The sequence below is a fragment of the Phragmites australis genome, chromosome 9 (genome assembly GCF_958298935.1).
Source record: "Phragmites australis chromosome 9, lpPhrAust1.1, whole genome shotgun sequence".
NCBI lineage: Eukaryota > Viridiplantae > Streptophyta > Magnoliopsida > Poales > Poaceae > Phragmites > Phragmites australis.
Window position 1 is genome coordinate 11,309,926 of NC_084929.1, and position 14,883 is coordinate 11,324,808.

The window sequence follows — 14,883 nt, forward strand, 5'->3', positions numbered from 1 at the left end:
TTTAAGTTCCACGTCCGTTCCTTTCATGTCGAAATTATGCTGGTGGGGGCATGCAGTTATGTATCTGCTGAAGCCTGAAGGCCATGATGGTTGTCTATACTCTTACTCCAAAGTGTCATTTAAAAGGCTTTCCATCTGAACCATCATTCAGGTAGCATATAATATTTATCATTTCTAGAGAGATGGCAATGGCTTATTGTCACGTGCAGATCATAGGTGGGTTACCCGAGCCCTGTAGCATCTGAGGCTAATCTTTTTCGTTTAGTTAGTTATTTGGAAAGATTAGATATTATTTAGAGATAATATTAAATTAGATTTGTTAGAGGTTATTTAGAAGGTAAGATTAGATTTGTTATCAATTAGAGATAGAATTTGATTGAGGTTGTTAGAGCCGTGACCCGCCTATATAAAGGGGCAGTCAACACATCTATGGAATTAAGCAAATAAAAATTAATCTAACTCAACCCAATAGTCTAATCATTTTTCTAGCAGCCGATATCGCCCAATTGTCCTCTCGACTGTATTTGTCCCCCTAACGATCCTAGGGTCATAACATCTGGTATTAGAGACTTCGGTCTTGGGCACTAGGGTGGACAAAGATTGAAGAGTAACTTGCGGTCATCATGGAGCAACTTGCTCAACTGACGGCAACATCCATGAACATAGACCATGCCATCACGTCTTTCAAGGAGCAACTCATTAGGATGCGTGAGTGTGGTGAACTAGGAGAAGCAACCAGGAGAAGGAATGTTGTCCCTACCAGTAAAACGTGTTGCAGCATTGCCTCAACATGCTATGGTTGTGGCAAAGGCACTCGTGGCACGATGATGTCATTGCTACTGTTGCACCTTTGTCTAGCACGAACAATGTTGCCTCTTCAAGCGACGCCGGCATGGTAGCTTTGAAGATTGACGTCCTGCGACGGCAGCACTGCTGCATGGAGAAGCTGACGCGTCCACTCTACTTCCGGTGGTCGTGGTGTTGCATCGAGTGATAACATCCACAAAGTGCGATAGGCAGGTTGGGGTGGTGTGCTCCTCCTTGAACCGTGCCACTGTGGTGCTATCCCGATCTGCAGTGGAGCTACTGGTGGGTGCCATGGCGATGCCTAATGTGGCTGCAACACCACCCCACTCTGTTCTGGTAAGTCCAAAGGTTGTAGCGATAGGTATAACATGACTATAGTTTGCTGGTACAATAAATGGGATTACAAGGGCCACTACACTATTGGGGCTGCCATGGTGTTGTGGGGATCACCTCAATGGTCCATGCTGTCATATAAACTGTCGCACCACCAATTCTCGTCAACGTGGGTTTGCCAAAGGTCACCGCCATGGCTACCACTACAACTCAAGAACGAGTTGTGTTCGAAGAGGGAGGAAAAGGAGGGACATGTGCAGCAGTTGCCCTATCCCTTCTTCCTACAGCGGGGGCGACACTTCTTGTCTCGTGGGAGGCGGTATGAGCAATGGTGACATTGGGGGCTACACAAGCAGCAACATCTATGTCCCTTTCTGAATCAAGGGAGGAGGCAGTGCTCCTCTTCTAGGTGGTGGAGCTGCTGTCCCTTCCTTAAGACAGGGTCGAGGCACTGTTCATTTTGGAGGATCAAGCACATACATCGTCGAGGGACCGAGGTGTTGTCTTCGAGCTCTTTCATAAACATGGGGCCTCTTTGGACTTCAGCCATAGCTTTCACCTTAGCTTGAGGATGAGATGTGTCGAAGGAGGGGTGGGGCTGTCATGTGAAAGGCATAGGCCGGTTACTGTTCACATAAACAGTACCTGGTCCTGTAGCACGTGAGGCTCGTATTTATCTTTTAGTTAGTTATTTAGAAAGATTAGATAACATTAGAGATAAGATTATATAAGATTTATTAGGAGTTATTTAGAAGGTAATATTAGATTTGTTATCAATTAAAGATATGATTTGATTTGGATTGTTAGTCGTGACCTGCCTATATAAAGGAGCGACCGGTACATCCTTGGAATTAAGTAAAAAAGAATTAATCTAATTCTTCCACATAGTCTAATCCCTCCTTTAACAGCTGATTTCGCTTGGTTATTCTCTCGACGGTGTTTATTCTCCTAATGATCCTAGGGTCATAACACTTATGATCCCTTAGAATCAGGCTTTCTTTGCCTTGTATATATCTGCCTCCTTAGCAATTATGCTCCACTCTGCTCCTTTTGCGCTACTTTTTTCTCCTACTAGTCTGTTAGTTGCTGTGCATGTGGAGCACTGTCTATTTGTTCCAAGGAACACACAAAAATTCTGATTCTGTTATTGTTTCAACCCAAAAGGCATCTTTCAGTAACCCAAATGAGCCTTCATCGGCATTTGTTTATCTCTTATAGCTTGCAGGTTGTCGCGTCTCAAGTGCTGAATTTATTCGATAATGCTGCGGTGCACATCGGCTGAAAGCGACTGATAGGGCTCACAATTCTTGCAGATTGGCAGCGTCTGGAGCAATTCTGGATCATATGGTTTGGTTGTCTTACATTTGATCCTTTTGTTATGATATCCTGTTCTTTTCTAACCCTAAACTTGTCTATATAACTAATACAGCAGCATCCAGTACCTAGTAGGCCTCTGGATTCCTTTGTTCCCTCCCTGGTGGGGTCCTGCCATGCCACCGTGTCGGTATTGTTATCCTAAACATTTTCTTGATCCTTTTTCTTAACCGATAAAGCCGCACATTATGGTGTAGTTTAATGGCTTGCCCTTCTTTTATGCTCCTGTCTGCGGCGGTTTGTTCATTTCGCATGTTTCGTTGTCTCCAGATTACTGCTGCAGTGGTGCAGACTTGACTACTGCACTGCTTTCACTTTCATCTTTCTGGGAACATGGCTATGCGTATTTTTATCGCCTAATTACCGTGGTTACTAACTTTTTCTTGTGTTGGGGTACCCTGTTCGTTGATATAAACTTAGTCAAAATGTCTACACAAGTTCTGTCTCAAAAAAAAAAAAAAAAAAAATTATGTCTGCGCAAGTTCAATCTTGTAGGTCTATATCATTTCTTTTCTGTGATACTGCTCTCATGCACATTGCATATCAAGGAAAGTGAGGGCCTTTTTTCAAATGCATCCTCTGTGAATGAAATCAACATTCTGTTCTGCTGACTGACGGCATGAATTTTTTTTTTACCAGGCCGTTTGCGGTTTTAGGGTTCCTCCCTGTATTTCCTAAAACTGCTCGCAACAATTTCGCAAAATGGCATTTATCCAAATATCCCCTACAAAATGCCATATGGTTGAGCAGGCCTGAAACTTTTGAGACTGTCTGGTCCTGTTATTCAGCGGCAACGCAAAAATTCTGTAGCCAATGCTGAGACCCACAATGAAGCTGCCTGCCTGCTTATGTGGCAGCTGCAAATGGACAGCATTGATCTTTGTCTCTTCTACCACATGTAAATCATCTGTTTGTTACCATGGAGAAACAAGTTGATGAATTTTGATTGGTGTGGTTATGGATGTTAGAAAACCTTGTCTCCCTTGAAATATTAGCCTGCAGAATCATTTTATTGAAGCAAATGTTCCAAATCCATTAAAAATGAACTTCCTCAATTATATGATACCTCAATTTTGTGCAACTTCATAAACTCGTCGTTTTTCTTTTTGCAGTCCAAAGAAAGGGGAAGGGAAATACGTGAAGAAAAAGGGAGTGCAAATTATTATCGTGGGCCCCTCCGGTGTCTTAGGACATCATGATGGAGAATGGATGCAACGCACCGCACCCCCGCAGACCAGAGGCCCCACTCGGTCCCCACGCGAAAGGGACCCCACATGATTAGAGCGCTACACGGCACGCTACTCATCTTAGGTTCATTCACTGACGGTGGGCCAACATAGGACGCGGGGCCAGCTCATCAGTGTTGGTGCACGAGTCCGCCGTCAAGGAAGGCGAAGCCGGAGTGAGGGAATGGGGCCCACGGTGAAGTTGAGCGTGGCTGCAGGTGGGGAGACACACCCCACACCCATCCCTAAGTCTGCGGGGCCCACCGCTTATAAATAATGCGCCGCGTGAAGTCCTGGGACACGCGCTTCTTCTCCTACCCTCCTCCTCGCAATCCCCATGACGGGTGGGCCCTGATATCCGGGGGACCACATGTCATTGGAGACAGTAATTTTTCCGAGGGGAAAGCGAGTGGGCGGAGCCAACATGCCTGGCTGTGCGGATGGCGACGCGGTCGGGGAGCAGCGGCAGTGCGGGTGATGGCAACCGGGGAACTCCCCCGGAATTGGAGCTCTCGCTGTCACTGGGCCCCACCCTGTCCCGCCTCGCAGCGCCTGACCATGAACGAGTTTGTAGAACAACCCCAAGTGAGTCTCCATCAGCTGGCCATCGCTACATCTAGCGATTCGGCCGGAAAATCGGCTCTCCATCCTACTCTCTATCTTCTAATTCTCCGATCGGCTTGCTACTTCCGTCAACAGCAAAACATGCTCGCCATCCGGTTCGCTAAGAAAGGAGACGATGACGAGAGGATCCGCTGTAAATAGTACTCGACAATTCTAATTTTTTTTCATCTTTTTATTCAAAACAACAGTCTTCTGTTATTTTAAAAATCCTAATTTTTTTTATATATTTCTAATTCATGCGTAACATTTTTTAATTAGATTCATAAAAAACTAGTATAAAATTTAAACTAATTTTTTAAAAAACTACTTTATAACTTCTAACAATTGTTAGGATCTTAAATAAAATTTTAAAATCTAAGAAGATTTAATAATATTCTTCTTATGTGATGGCTAATTTTTAAAATTATTTTTAGCCCTAGGTTATATGGTGATAAAGTGAGTTTATTTGTAATGCTCTATTTATATGTATTTTTATCGTTTTATGTGATATTTTTCTTTTAATTTAATTTGAATTAAAAAAATTTAAATATATACAAAATTTAGCCGTTAGACATATAATCATTGCAAATATTTTTATTTATAGAATACTACTAAAATATAGGTAAATGAAATTTAAAAGTCGGTTAGAACGTGTAAAAAAAATAGACAGAATTTTTTAAAGAGGTTTTCTATATAAAGATGTAAGAAATAAAATTTAGAGAATTAGTTGGAAATGCTCTTATGAGCTCGCTCCCTCCCCGTTGGAGCGTCTGGCTTACTTCAGGCCATTATCACGAGAATCTGGACAAATGTTTCGGAGGAAACAGTTTAATTTCTTCAAAAGTAAGCAAATTCATCGCAGTTTCCAATGGTGCCTTGAAGTAGCCTTTAGGCATGTCTTGAAATATATTATATAATATGGCGCATCCAACCAACTATAGTTACAAGTCTAAATCTCCTTAGACTATCCTAAACATTTTCCCTTCATTTCGTTCCCTTCTCGATTCCCTTTCCCGTTCCTATTCCCTTTATTTCCTCTCATCTCCAACAGCTTCCCTTCGAGGGAAATCGCGAAGGGAATGGAGAGAGAATCCCGTTCTGAAGGGAATGACCCTGAAAATCCCGTCGTGAAGGGAACCGTGAAGGGAAACCTTTGGGAGCGCTGAAGGGAACGGGAATCCCTTCACGACGGGAGTCTGCCCGTGAAGGGACTCCCTTGGGCTTGATCTTACTACGGAAATGCATTTTACTGTCAGTTTTAAAACCACTTTTACTATTGATTTTAAATTGATAGTGGGTAATGGACAGCGAAAGGATTATCACTACTGGTTGAAGGCTTCAGCCGATAGTGATAGCTGATTATCACTCTCGACTGAAAGCTTCAGCCGTCAGTGATTGTTCATCCCTGAATCAATATTTTTTGCCCAGAAAAAGTGATTTTTTTGCACACGAGGAACCTTGCATCCGCATCAGCGCAAGTTACGAGATTTTTCACACAAAATACACACATGTGCGGTTTGTGGGACTTGAATTCGAAACCTCTCAGCTCGCACAATTCGTTCTTACTATTTCAACACAGAAGTAATAGTGATAGTAATAACATACGTAATCCACTTCAAATGATTATTGGATAATAATGACTTCAAATGCAAAAATTTTCAACTACAAAGTTATAGATCTAGTCGAGAGATATAATTTTTATATAAAGTTTATTTTCATCCGACTTTGTATGAAAAATTTATGAATTCTTTAAGATAAACTGTCATTCATTACGAACCGGCAATGATAGTCAAGTTTTACTGTCTGTTCATAACATGAATCGATAGTGATATTTGATGAACTATCACTGTCGGTGCCCATGAAGGTGATATACCCCAGAGGCAATCATAAAGATGATTACATCACACGTCTATGTTAATGTACTTTTGAATAATATGTTATTCCAAGAATGACTACCTTTTACATTGATCGACAAATATGTGACTTGTTCATGAAACTCTTTGATTATATCATAATGTTATTCTTAGTTGATCTCTGATCGCATATCATTATGATGATATATAAGACCAGCACATGGATTGATTGATGATCATGTTTCATGGATTATAGGTATAGAGATACCAAGTCAATAGTGTGAATATTTATGTTAGAGAACATGATGTTGGATAGACCCACCTTGAGATACTGCTAGGATTGTTATTTATGATATGCCATCAGTTGTTATCTCAAATAGTGTACCTGCAGGATCCTTAGACCTGAGATCATCATTGATTCCCACAATGTGTAGTGGCATACTTTGAGGCTGCCAAACGCTATTCCATAACTGAGCAATCATAAATGTAGTTTTTGGGTTTGTCATGAAACATGTCGTAGGGTGTGAGCAATCAAGATGGAATTTGCCCCTCCATGATAATGAGAGAGATATCTCTGGGTTCCTTGAGGTAGTTCGATCGAGAAAGTGCATGGCCATACCAATATAATTAAAGAGTTAGTCATGATGAATCCACTACTTGATCGAGTTAATGGTCGAGCTATCATAAGGGTGTCACGTATCTCGCCTTGAGCTTGGTTGGTATCGTGAGATGAATGGATCGGTGCATGTGTATATCAAGGTTCAACCGATATGATATTTTGTGTATACTCGGGAGTCAACATGTCCTGCTAGGATCCACTATTGATTTAGGTTTGGAAAGGGTTTTCGAGTCGTACCCGTTTGTACGTGAAGCTAACGGATCGCACACTTAAAGAGTTGGAGCAAAAAAAGCAAATTGGATTCGTATATGGGTTTTGATTGGATTATGATACATGAGAAGTTAGAGTCCTCAAGGGTTTCCAATGTAGGAGCCCATTAGCGAGCTCTATATAAGGAGAGACGTGGGTAGGGCGTACTAAGGTTGAGCCACTCTGAAACCCTAGCCGCAGCCTTCTACATGATCTCCCAAAACCCTAGCCACATGTGCGGTGCTAACACATCGGCACTCAGCGTTTCTGCCCAGTATGTGTGGATACCGTAGAGGCGCTGCTGCTAATGCGGCGCTGATCTTCTTGGCGAGTTGATCGCGGCGTGTTCGGGACTGGTCACCGGCCATGACAAACTGGTCGATGTATCTGCTCATCTGATCACAGTGCACAACACGAAGACACTCGGATCTGGTCCGACAGTACAACACGACCACTCAAACTGGTCGAGGACGCGACAGACCTGATCGGGAACTGGTCGAGGAACTGGTCGAGGAGCATGACCACCTGCTCGGAGTTGTTCGAGGAGTGTGACCACCTGCGCGTGGTTGGTCACGGATCTGATCGAGAAGCTGCTTGAGGAGTTTGACGCGCACGACATTAGATTGGTCTACTCTAACTCTTCTTTCACTGCACTGCGTGTCGAGAAGTAACGATCTATGATCTCCTACTAGCATGGTTTCCTGGGTGAATACGGTAGAAATTTTTTATTTTAAGCTAGCGTATCCTACCCGTTACCCAACAGTGGTATCAGAGCCATCTTGCGTAGTTTTTGGTCTGGATCGATCATATATATGTGATGTGGTAGTAATAGATTGGATCTATTATTTTAGTGATCGGTTCATGTGATGGATCGGTCGCTGCACGGTTTGGTGTAATTGGGATCGGATGAGGTGCGAGTCGATGGAACCATACGACTAAAAAGATTAGCCCGATCTCCCACTTGGCCGCGCGTGCGACTTTCCCCTACCGGCTGGAATCACTATCGGGGCTGACAACGAGTGCCGCTTAGTGGATGCGAGAACAGCAGATCAAGGTTGTATATGTTGTCGTCGTTTCCAGAAAACCTCACACGATGATCAATATGATTGATTAAATGAATATTGAGGCATTGTGAATGACTCGGAATCGACTTGATATGATCAATCCGATGAGATTTTCATAGATATTTCATAGATACAATCTATGAATTTCTGAGAGGTTTTCAGGGCACTGCCCTGAAACCCGCAGGGGGCTGCTTCCACCTCAACCCCCACCTGCTAACCGGCTAGCGGGATCGCCGTGCTGTCCGATCCTAGGGCGTTTATGGACAACATGTTTTCATCATCCCGTTAGAATTCGATTATGCGCTTAACTTGTTTTTGCAGGGAATGATGTGAATAGTAAGGCCTTTATGAGTATATGTTGCATGCATGTAATTTTCATGGCCTGCGCGTCATGATTAATTGCAGCCGAAGGCTGTCATGTTATTGTATAATGGCCTGTGTGCCGACTTATGATGCTTCTATTTCCCATGTAATTTGTCTAATGGTATTATGTGTAATAGACTAATATATGATCATGGAGACTTGAAGCGTGATGGTCCGGAGGACAGGGACCATGGCGATGGAGATCACCATGTGAAAGGGTCATACTATGTCACAGTGAATATGATTGCCTGTGATGTTTATCTATGTTCCTATCATGTTATTTTATTCATGTTTTCTATGAGATGGATATGTTTACATGATAGAGTATCTTCCCTTAGAAAAATTAAGAATAATTGGTTGCCCTTCCAATAGCTACACCTACTTAGGTTTTGATCATTGTTTCGTAGGTTTACCAAAGCAGGGTGCCATTTTTTATCTTAACTAGTTAGGGTGGATATCGGATATCCACACGTATATTGTTGGTTTACTTAACAAAGCTATCAAAACGGTTCTGGACTTTGGGGCATAATGTTGGGCGACGGGGTATTCGATGCCACCCAACAAATAAGAGTCACATAGGGATGTGATTAGCAAGATATTGCTTACCTATGTCACCTAAGTTTCTAGCAGTGATGCCAAAGCTCACTAGAACCTAGTTGAATATGGATCTTATTCCACTATATGTTGTTAGAGGGAAACAATTTCAAAACATATAGTGGGAGTATCTTTTGTGAAATTATTTGATGAAAGGTTTACATGAACATAGTGCTAAACTTTGCATATTTATTTTTGTTGTAGATCATGGCACCTACTGTTAACGCCAATTCTAGTTTTAATTTACATTCGATTCTTGAAAAAGAAAAGCTATCTGGAACAAACTTTATTGATTAGTATAGAAATCTGAGAATTGTTTTCAAACAAGAGAAAAAGAATTATGTTCTAGAGGTTCCCTATCCTGATGAACTAGCTGATAATGCATCTGTCGCTGATTGAAGGGCTTACGAGAAGCATACTAATGATTCACTCGATGTTAGCTGTCTCATGCTTGCCACTATGTCCTCTGAGCTTCAGAAGCAATATGAGAACGCGAATGCTCACGATATGATTGTGGGACTCCGAGGCATGTTTGAGAACCAAGCTAGGGCTGAGAGGTTCAACACCTCCAAGTCCTTGTTTGTGTGTAGGTTGACAGAAGGCAGTCCAGCTAGTTCTCATGTGATTAAGATGATTGGTTACATTGAGAGCCAAAAAAACTTGGTTTTTCCCTTAGTCCTAAGTTGGCTAGAGATGTGATTCTCCAGTCGCTCCCTGTGAGCTTCGAGCTGTTCATTTTGAATTTTCATATGAATAGCATGGAGAAGAGCATGGCCGAATTGCATGGGATGCTTAAGACTGTTGAGAAAAGTATTAAGAAAGGCTCTAGTCATGTGATGATGGTTCATAAAGATAGCAAGAAGAGAAAGCGCAAGGCTAGAGCTAAAGCATCAGATGAGATCTCGTTCTCAAAGCCTAAACCTTTTGGAAAGTTCAAGGCTGGCCCTGCTGCTTCTGATGCTTGCCATCGTTGCCATATGCTTGGCTATTGGCAGAGGAACTGCAAGCTATACTTAGAAGAACTCAAAAAGAAGAAGGGAAGTAAGACTTCCACTTCAGGTATAAATGTTATTGAAATTAATTTTGCTACGCGTCCTAATGATTCATGTGTATTTGATACCGGATCAATGATTTATACTTGCAAATCGTTGCAGGGACTGAAAATGATTAGAAAGTATGCGAAAGGTGAGATGGATGCTCATGTCGACAATGGTGCAAAAGTTGCTGTGTTGGCCATCGGTGTTTATTCCTTACCACTACCCTCAGGATTAGTTTTAAAATTAAATAATTGTTATTACATTCCTGCCTTGGGCAAAAATATTATCTCTTCTTCATATTTGGAAGAAGATGGATATGATTTCATAATAAAGAACAAGCGTTGTTCGATTTATTTAAATGGTATGCTCTATAGTAATTTTCTATTGGTGAATGGATTATATATTCTAGATCTTGAGGATGTCTTTGTCTATAACATTAATACAAAGAAGCCTCGACATAATGATTTGAATTCCACTTTTATTTGGCATTGTCGCTTAGGTCATATAAACAAGAAACACATGCAGAGGGTCAATAAAGATGGTCTTCTTGATTCATTTGATTTTGAATCATTTGATACATACGAATTTTGTTTACTTGGCAAGATAATTAAGGCGCCTTTCACCCGTCAAGGAGAGAGGTCGAGTGAGTTGTTGGCCCTTGTACACACTGATGCATGTAGACCAATGAGCTCTATCGTTAGAGGTGGTTTTCAGTACTTTATTACTTTTACCGATGACTTTAGTAAATATCGTTACATCTACCTAATGAGGCACAAGTCTGAGTCTTTTGAAAAGTTCAAGGAGTTTCAGAATGAAGCACAAAATCAACTTGGCAAAACAATTAAATTTTTGTGATCTGATCGTGGAGGTGAATATTTGAGCCATGAGTTTGGTGATCATCTAAAGCAATATGGAAATGGTCCACAGTTGACTCCACCAGGGACACCTCAATGGAATGGAGTGTCCGAACGAAGGAACCAAACTTTGTTGGACATGGTCCGGTCCATGATGAGCCAATCTGATCTTCCATTATCCTTCTGGGGATACGCTCTAGAAACTGCTACATTCACTTTAAATAGGGTTCCATCTAAAGCTGTAGAGAAGACACCATATGAGATATGGACCGGAAAGCATCCCGAGTTGTCTTTCCTTAAGATCTGGGGTTGTGAGGCCTATGTAAAATGTTTGACGTTAGATAAGCTCACTTGCAAATCAAATAAATTCTTTTTTGTGGGGTATCCTAGGGAAACCAAAGGATATTACTTTTATAACCGGGAAGAAGGTAAAGTTTTTGTCGCCCGGAATGATGCTTTTCTGGAGAAAGAATTTATCTCAAGGAACATCAGTGGGAGCACGATGCAACTCGAAGAGATTCGGGAACCATCAGAAAGTGTTTCAGCTCCTACTGAACCACAATTGGATGTTGCAGAACATGTTGTAGAGATACCAGCCTCACGACGGTCGGAAAATATCAGTCGCACACTCGAGAGGTTTATGTTCCTAACCGCGAAGCAGCACGATGTATTATTGTTAGACAATGATGAACCTAAGACCTACGATGGTGGGACTTGTGAGATCATGTGATGAAAATTTGGTTTGATTGATGAAATTGGCAAAGTAAAGTGATTTAGCATAATGACATTTGGTTGATATTCATGAGTTGTTAAGATATGATTATGTTAGCGTGTCGGTTTTGCTTGGAGTTTGCGTGGTGTTGCATGAACTGATCTTGAGGTAAGTCTAGAAAGACTTGTGCTCGTACTTGATTGTTGTTTGATTCATGTGCAGGTGTTGCTTGAAGGCGAACATGGTCGATGACGGATCGACGAACTAAGTTCAGAAAGGAATTGAGGTTCGGCGACTAGGTTCAGGAGGAACTGAGGTCGTGATGATCAAGGATGTCATGTGGGATGTTCGAGCTAAGAAAATAATGCATATGGAGACAAGGCTTCACGATGGACGCAGGAGGCGATCTGATCATGAGAGGATATGAAGACTAATTCACGTTCAAGTTTGAGTAGGCACGAGGGAGTCGAGTGGTGGCTGGACTTGAGACAAGAGTTAGTGTCGGAGACGGATTCTGAGTTGGTTACGTATATGCATGTATGCATAGGAGATGTGCATGCATGGTTACGTAACAGTTGTTGGCTAATTAGCTTAATTAGTGGAAGTTGTTTGTCCTTTTGTGATTAGAGGAGGATAGACACCAGATTGAATACGACAATGAGTTGTAGTTTGATTTGGTCACGTTTGTGCGTGTGACTACCCTATAAATAGAGAGGTCTATTGTATTTGATAGTATAGCGTAGAACAGGGCATCACAACGCAACAGAGAAATAGAGAAACTCGAGAGAGAGCTGTTTTAGGATTTCGTGGAAATCTTTGTTGGATGCTTTGGAGATGCATCTTTTAAACTCATCTATGCAATGAAAATCAAGTTTCGTAAGTTGATGAGTTACTGATTCGAAATTTTCTTTCTGTTCTATATTCTGCATGCTCGGTTTTGGTTTTCAATTAATTTCATGTTTCTATGAAGTTTCATCTTGGTTTAATCCATCCAAAACCTTTCTAGAATATCTAGTGTTTGATTTGAGAAAATGTCGAGTGGATTTGGTTTGATCTCAAGTAGCTTTTTGTTAACTCGACTAGATTTTGATCTACTCGATTCTGGTTGACACAGTCTGCTTCGACCAGGAATAATTCTTGACCCACATATACGATTTACTCGATTCTTGTGGGATTAGTTTCATACTTGAATCTAGTTTTTCCTGACCAAAACTGAGAGCAATCCGACCAGTAGATCTTTCTTTACATCGTTTTTACTAGAGCTTGTGGAATCTTTTTTGAGTGGAATATCGAGTTTAAATCGAGTTTTGATTTGGGTGAGTTAATCTTTGAATTTGGTTTCTGCAATCATTCATCCCATCTGATTGGGTATTTTGCGCATATTCGATCAAAGAGGACTGGACTCTGAGACATGGCTTGGAGCTATGAGATCCGAGATAGAATCCATGCACGATAATCAAGTTTGAAACTTGGTTGATCCACCTGATGGTGTCAAAGCAGTTGAATGCAGATGGGTTTTTAAGAAAAAGATAGATATTGATGGAAATGTTCACATCTATAAGGTATGATTGGTGGAAAAAGGTTTTAGGCAGATTCAAAGTGTTGATTATGATGAAACATTTTCTTCAGTCACAATGCTAAATTCTATCCGGATCATCCTAGCAATTTCCGCATATTATGACTATGAGATACGACAGATGGATGTCAAAATAGCTTTCCCTAATGGAAACCTAAGTGAGGATGTGTACATGACACAACCTGAAGGTTTTGTCGATCCGTAAAATGCTAGGAAGATATGAAAGCTGCAAAAGTCCATCTATGGGCTGAAGCAAGTTTCTCGAAGTTAGAATCTTCATTTTGATGAGGTTGTCAAAGGGTTTGTTTTCATCAAGAATGAAGAAGAGCCTTGTGTTTACAAAAAAGGCTAGTGGGAGCGCACTTGTGTTTCTGGTCTTGTATGTAGATGACATATTATTGATCAGGAATGATATTAAGATTCTTCATGCTGTCAAATCTTTGTTGCAAAAGAGTTTTTCAATAAAAGATCTAGGAGAGACAACATACATATTGGGCATCAAGATCTATAGAGATAGGTCGACAAGGCTGATCACATTAAGCCAAAGTATATACATCGACAAGGTATTGAAAATGTTCAATATGCAGGATTCCAAAAAGGGTTTCTTACCGATGTCACATGGCATCACTCTCAGCAAGAGTCAATGTCCTTCGACCACTAATGAGCTTGAGAAAATGAGTGCGATCCCGTTTGCTTTTTCTATCGGATCCATCATGTATGCCATGCTTTGTATATGCCCAGATGTCTCCTATGCTCTAAGTGTTACGAGTAGATACCAATCAAATCTGGGTGAAGCTCACTGGGTAACAGTAAAGAATATCCTCAAGTACTTGAGAAGAACTACGGATATGTTCCTAGTCTATGGAGATGAGGAGGAGCTCGTTGTAAGTTACACCGATGCTAGCTTCTAAACCGACAAGGACAATTCGAGATTGCAATTTGGTTTTGTGTTTTGCCGCAATGGAGGAGTAGTGAGTTAGAAGAGTTTCAATCAAGAAACTGTGGCCGATTCCACAATAGAGGCTGAGTATATCGTAGCTTTTGAAGCTGCAAAGGAAGCTTTTTGGATCAAAAAGTTTGTTTCTGAGTTAGGTCTGGTGCCTAGTGCTTCTAGTCTAATGGATCTCTATTGTGATAATAGTGGAGCCATTTTGTAAGCCAAAGAACCTAAGTCGCATCAGAATTAAAAGCACATACTGCGGCGCTATCACCTTATTCGAGAGATTTTAGATTGGGGTGACGTGAAGATATGTAAGGTGCACACGTATTTGAATATTTTTGATCCGTTGACAAAGCCACTCCCACAGCCAAAGCATGAGGCACACATGAGAGCTATGTGTATTAGATACTTACATGATTGACTCTAGTGCAAGTGGGAGATTGAAGGTGATATGCCCCAGAGGCAATTATAAAGATAATTATATTACAAGTCTATGTTAATGTACTTTTGAATAATATGTTATTCCAAGAATGACTACCTTTTACATTGATCAGCAAGTATGTGACTTGTTCATGAAACTCTCTGTTTATATCATGATGTTATTCTTAGTCGATCCCTGGTCGCATATTATTGCGATGATACATAAGACCATCATATGTATTAATTGATGATCACATTT